Genomic DNA, 6,588 nt, shown 5'->3' on the forward strand with positions numbered 1-6,588 from the left:
CGCCGGCGCTGCCCCACTGCCGCCCATGCCCCCAGCGCGAGGGCCACGGTGGTCGCCTCCGTCGCCGCCTTCCTCGATTCCGCCGGGTTCCCGAGCACCCTCGCCGCCCTCCAGTCCGAGGCCGGCCTCGAGGTACCCTCTCCCCTTCACGGTGAGCACTCAAGCCCACACCAACGGCTACACTCTCCACTCTCCCTCTCAGATCTAGATGTGTAGTTGTGGCAAATTAGTACATGTATAGCTCGTATTTGATTTGATTATTCCAAAATTAGGCTTCTGCAGATGGATAATTGGTGCTCATGTTCCAGAATGTTTGCATTACTGAAGCATCACAAAATTCTAATGATTTGAAATTTGGAATGTCTCTGCTACAAGATTATGCTACTCAGGTGCTACGAGTAAGGACATGTTATTAAGGTATAAAAGGTTTAGAAATATTCAAGAATGTCCAACAAGCATTTGTCAAATATCTATCCCCACGAGAAAAATAAATTTGATTAATAGTTTCCTTTTCTTTTACTCAAGAGCTCTATGTCAGTTAGTACTCAATACTTTGTATGGTAGTAACCTACAACCAAGTCTTATAAAGATATATAATTACAGTATTTTAGTTAAGACCGGAACACTTTCTGGGTTGTCCATGCTAGAAAAAAAATTGCTTGTTGCATCTAGGCAGGGATCATTGCAGCTATCAGGCCGTTGATGTTGTGTCAGACAAGTCCTGTTTATTTTCACGTAACGAAGCTTCTGATGCAAGTTCTAGAAGTGGCCTGTTTTCAAGATTTTCTTATAGGAATGGATTATCTTTTGTTGTGATTCTGAATTTCTCAGAGAATATATCGATGCAGTGCAACAAATACATCAAGTAGGAAAAGATTTCAAACGAGTATGCGTTTAATCAGTAGAGTCGTTGTGATTGCCGTAGAGATGTTGTTGGTCTGACTGTGATTAGTTCAGAGGTCGCTTGGTTTAGTTTTTAGAGTAAGCAGCTAGCTGTTGGGTGAAATTTTGTAATACATTGAAGTAACATGTCCTTACTATAAGAACATCTTGTAATTAATAGATTTTCTTATAGGAATGGATTCTCTCGTTGTATGATGATGCAACTATTTGCATTACAGACATCATAAGAGCAGATGTTAATATTTGTATGTGACATATTTATTTACCAAATATGATAGCATGATGAATTCTATGATCATGTTTCAAAGAAAAAGGAACCTGCCTATGGTTATGATCCTAAACTTTTATAGTATTACAGTTAGTTAAGGTTGCATTAGTTTAGTTTTCCTTCTATGTATTAATTACAAGATGTTCTAAATTGTATGATTGTTTAGACATGTATGTTAAAGCCCTTCACTTGTATGACTATCTTTACTAGAACTAGAAGTAAGATGATCCTATCAAATCCTGAACTAGTATTTGCGTTAACTGACAAGAGCTTATAGGGGAAAAGCTATGCCTTGTCTTGTGCTGACTTATGAAGGTATGCCTTGTCTTGTGCTGGCATATCAGAATCCAACTTAACTATGGATGGAACTTGACTTCCAAACTAGATGTGCATTCTGTTAAAGGTTTTGTTGATATCAGGTTGTCAGAATCTATTTAGAAATTCTAGAAATCCTATCTACTATTATAATTAAGAGAGCCATTTGATCTACTAGTTCCTGTTATCACTTGATATATTTTTTAGGATTTTATCTTAAGAAAACTTGAATTTTTCCGATGATTCACAGGGCAGAGTACCGTTTGTTAGTAGTCAATACCTGCAAATTTAGTTTCTTGTTGCAAACAGCCCAAGATTCCAACATGTATAGAGTTTGGCTGTTTCTAAACCTTACTGTTAATTACAATCCTCAAATGTACATAACTAAATGGATGTAGCTGTTGTATAACTTTTCCTTTTGCAATGGAAGAATGTACCTCTTAGGCACCTACTATCTCTAAGAAATAGAGAAGCACTTGATACTTTAGGAGAACAACATTTTCTAGCACATTATGTACTCACTAATCTTCTATTGCAAATGCAACTATTTTGGCGTGGCATACTTATGTATTTTTTTTTGAATAAAAAATGTTAACATGGACATGAGGCTTTATGTTGTGCCGCTACGGCCATGTCTTTTTTTATTTTTTAATTTTTTATGTGGAATTTTAATTAATTTAATGTTGCTGATTGATGCAGGAGGAAATGCCGGGTCTTGATTCTTTGCTGGAATATAATGAAATTGTTAGGATGATATTTTGTAGTGAAACAGAAGGATATCTGTTTTATAACAAATACGCTAAGGGGAAATGATTTAGTGTTAGGAAAAGCTATTGTGAGTGGGGCAACGGCCACAATGAGAGGACCCTTCGGAAGTTTGTTTGCAGTTGTGAAGGTTTCTGCGAAGAGAAGGAGCTGAAGAGGGAGATTAAGAAGCGGAAGCCATGGAATATTACTCGTGTTGGATGTCCTGCTAAATTTGTGATTGCATGGGATCAGAACACAGGGTAGTGGTATGTGAAGGATTTCATCTATGAACACAACCATCTAATGGTAGAACAAGACCTTGCTTGTCTTCTACGTTCACATAGAAGAATCATCGATGAGCAAAAAGCTGATATTGTGGCAATGCAGATTTCTAGGATCCGCAAACACCAGATAATGGATATTATGGAAATGCAGTACGGTGGGTATGATAAGGTTGGATTTACAACAAGGGACTTGTATAATTTTTGCCATCACAATAAGGTGGAGACAATTGCTGCTGGTGATGCTCAAATAGTCATTAGTTACCTGACATAGTGCAGATGTAGGGATCCTGATTTCTTCTTCGATTACAAGACTGATGGGAAAGGGCACCTCAAGGGACTGCTCTGGTGTGATAGTCAATGTTGGCTTAATTATGCAGCATTTGGTGATGTCATCGTATTTGATAGCATGCACAAAATGAATCGGTACAACCTGCCCCTTGTTCCTTTTGTTGGGGTGAATCACCATGGTAGCACAGTTCTTTTTGCATGTGGAATTATTTCCCAGGAGACAATTGAGTCATATGTGTGGATTCTTAGCACATTCTTTGATGCCATGGTTCAAAAGCATCTAGTTTCCGTGATCACTGATGGAGACCTTGCTATGCAGAGAGCAATCGGGCTGGTGTGGCTGAATTCATCGCATAGGCTATGCATATGACATATTGAGCAGAACATTGTGTGTAATCTTCACGATGATGGTGTGAAGGCTGATTTTAGGTATTTCCTTTATGATTATTGCCCCATAGAAAAGATTGAGAGGAAATGGCTGGAATTCTTGGATAAGCATAACGTTATAGATAAGGAGTCATGGCTGTATCAGATGTATGAGAGGAGGGAAATCTGGTGTGCTGTGTACCATGATGATAAGTGTTATTTAGGACTGAGGAGCAACCAGCGGAGCGAGGGCCTAAACTCTAGGCTTCAGGTAAATCTAGATCGTAAAATGACATTGTTCGAGCTGGTTGAGCACTTTGACCACTACCTTTCGAGGCTGCGCGGTAATGAAGCGAATCTAGACTTCAAAGCATCGAATTCTTTGCCATGCTTAGAACCAGATGCTTCAATTATTGAGAAAGAGGCTATGAAATCGTTCACACCAAGAATTTTTGCCATGGTGCAGTTTAGCATAAAAGCAGCCAAAAAGTGTTTTGCGAGAGAGATTCTAGATGACTATGATGCGATTAAGTATATTGTTGGTAGGGAGGATAAAGGAGACAGAGAATACCATGTCGAATGTGAGATATGTGTTGATGAAGGCAATCTGAAGGGAATTTCTTGTTCTTGTCTTAAGTTACAGTCCCTTGGACCCCCTGCTCACACATCTTTTTTGTATTGGGATATCGCAAAGAATGCGAGCTTCCAGACTGCTGTGTTTTGAAAAGGTGGACAAGGGGGGCCAAGAGTGCATTTCCTCCTATAAGGAAGAGCACCATGTATGACTATTCCAATAGCCTATAGAGGTATCATGAGCCACGCAATATCAGTCACACTGCATCCTTTGTAGCATCTCATTCACCTAAAGCATATGAGTGGCTGAAACATGTTCTGCATGAGGAAGCTGCTATGATCCTGCCAAACGAAGGAGAGAACGGAGACAAGAGGTATGGTCCAGTGCTGTCGTAAGGCCTAGATGTTGATTCTGTAGAGTCCAGAAATGTCTTGGATCCCATGCATGTTCCTAGCAGAGGGGCCCCGAAGAAAAAGTTGAAGTCAGTTTCAAATAAGAAGAGATCTAAGGTGAAATGTAACATGTGTAAGGGTGAGGGTCACAATCGGCGAACATGCTCCATGAGAGAAGAGGTAGTTAAGAGTAATGTTCATCAAAGCTAACAACTACCTGTCTATGAGGATTGTCTAGTTATGGCTAATGTTACTCTTCATTTATAGGAAACAAAGCTCCCTGAAGATGTGCTGGATATATGATTTGCCAAGGATCCGCTTGCTGTTGCATAATAGGTACGCTGGTGCATAACTCATTTAAAGTGATGCTTGTGTTGTTATGCTACTCAGGTGCAAGCCCAGTAGTTAGTTGGACCTTGTGATGCTGCCCTCAACTAAACTGAAACTAAAACACTGCACTCACTGCTTTACTAGAGAATATAGCTTTTCTTTCATATCCTTTGAACATTGCCACATGATCATCAGTTAGTACATGGCTAGTAAGTGAACTCAGGTTCTAAGGAACTTGCAAGTCCAGTTAAAATGATCAGCCACTGCATATTCTGAATACTAGTGATTCGCTCATGTGTTGATCAGCCACTGAATATTAAATTGACTTATTTGAATCAGCCATGCTTCATAACATATTTTTTTGGTATTAGATTATGGTCTGATCAGTCACTGCATTAATATATGATTAAGTGGATTCTAGCTTCTTGTATTAGCTACAATAGGTTTTAGTTGTTTGTTTGCAGCCACACCTGCAGCCTAGAAAAGCTGCAACGAGCACTCTATTTGTAGGGAAATACTTATTACTAGAAAGTTTACTGATGAATTATTTTAACTAGGAATGTTCTGAAAGGCAGAGTTCAGTTTCCTATAGCTCTTACCTTCAGAGCTAGCTAATGAAATATTTGGATTGCGATCATGTGCTGCGTCCATTATGATATTCTCTATCATGAGTAGTTTCACTGAAAAACAGTTGTGCTTTCTAACAAACTCTTACCAGAAATAACCTTGTTGTTCCTTTTGTATTTTAGGGCATTCTGCTTCTAGCAACTCAAGCCTCAGATAAGGTGTCAATGCTGAAGGTAAACTTAGCAAAATCGCAAACTACTGCTATCCGATCTTTAACTTTAACCTTTTTATTATTTCTCATCTTTTTAAATTAAATTAACATTTGAAAAGTCTGAGTTGGTGGTGCTTTATTTCTATAGTATTCATGCTTTGACTTAACATTATCAGTTTTTCATAGAATTCATGATTCGACTTTACTTGTTTTTTTTTCATTTCAGAACTAATATAGGTGGTATGGCATATCAGTGTAGCAATAGTCTGTGATCATGTGTGTGTCACCAGTGAATCACGTCCTAGATGACTCTGCGCGTCCTTTTGTCATCTCCCGACTGATCGTTCTCCATCACCTGCTCGTCGCCGTGAAGCCACAGTTGGTCTCCATCATCTGTCACCGGCTTTCATTTGCCTCTCCACACTTCACTGCAGAGGTTTTCAAGTTCTTGCTGAGGTTGTTGATCTAGTTTCTTCAGTTACCTTGCTTGAGGTGTTGTTGTTTGTCTCATAGAGCAGCCTGTATTGGTGATCTACTCAATTACTATCTTCTGGAGTGATTCTCTCCTGCAATAGTAGACCATACATTTGCCTTGAAGCTGTAAATTACAATGTATTGTGCCTTGAAGCTGTAAATTGCAGTGTGTTATTTATCTATTTTGAAGCTTGATCTCAGATTGAGTAAGCTGAATGGAAGTAAATAACACTACTACTGTAGTGTTTGCTGAAATGGTGGATTTGCTGGTAGAGTTAACACACTAATCCCTGCAGAAGAAAGGGTCTTGATTGGAAGAACATGTAAATGCATATATGCCACTGCTGCAGCAGGGACAGAGGGATGAGTCGAGGGACTCAACAAATGATCAGTGGCATCAGCTCATTGATCATGTTTGTCATTCGTGCAGGTTGCAATCCCTGTTGTTTTAACAGTGAGGGTGGTTATCACTTTCACTCTCCTCATGGAACCAGATTTAGTTAGATTCAATAAAACCAGAGCATTACAGGAATTTTGAGATGGCTTGAGATTGACGGATATGTTCTTGAAAGACAATTTATCTTTATTTTTGAAAGACAACTTTCATTTGAATTGTTGCCAATTCCAAGAATTAGCGTATGCTACTATTTGCAGCGCACAAACGGTATTCTCTATCTTTACTAAAGGCAAAAGAATAGTTTGCTCCGTGTGCATGCGCCTTGCGCCCGAACTTGACTGTCTCACACACTTTGCTGTCATCATCTGGAGGTCCTCATTTGAGCGAGATATGGGCTGCAAGTGCTTGGGCCGGCCCAACGAGGGTGGAAATATTAAAGATGACCGCATCATGTTGGCCTAGGCGAGTCTTC

The 6,588-nt window shown here is 39.5% G+C and overlaps 1 pseudogene; it reads left to right on the forward strand.

Moving 5' to 3' along the window:
- Nucleotides 1-2,536: 2,536 nt before the first annotated feature.
- On the forward strand, nt 2,537-3,263 carry LOC136531478 (protein FAR1-RELATED SEQUENCE 5-like; annotated as a pseudogene).
- The last annotated feature ends 3,325 nt before the right edge of the window (nt 3,264-6,588 follow it).

The sequence above is a fragment of the Miscanthus floridulus genome, unplaced genomic scaffold (genome assembly GCF_019320115.1).
Source record: "Miscanthus floridulus cultivar M001 unplaced genomic scaffold, ASM1932011v1 fs_361_1_2, whole genome shotgun sequence".
In the NCBI taxonomy this organism is placed as follows: domain Eukaryota; kingdom Viridiplantae; phylum Streptophyta; class Magnoliopsida; order Poales; family Poaceae; genus Miscanthus; species Miscanthus floridulus.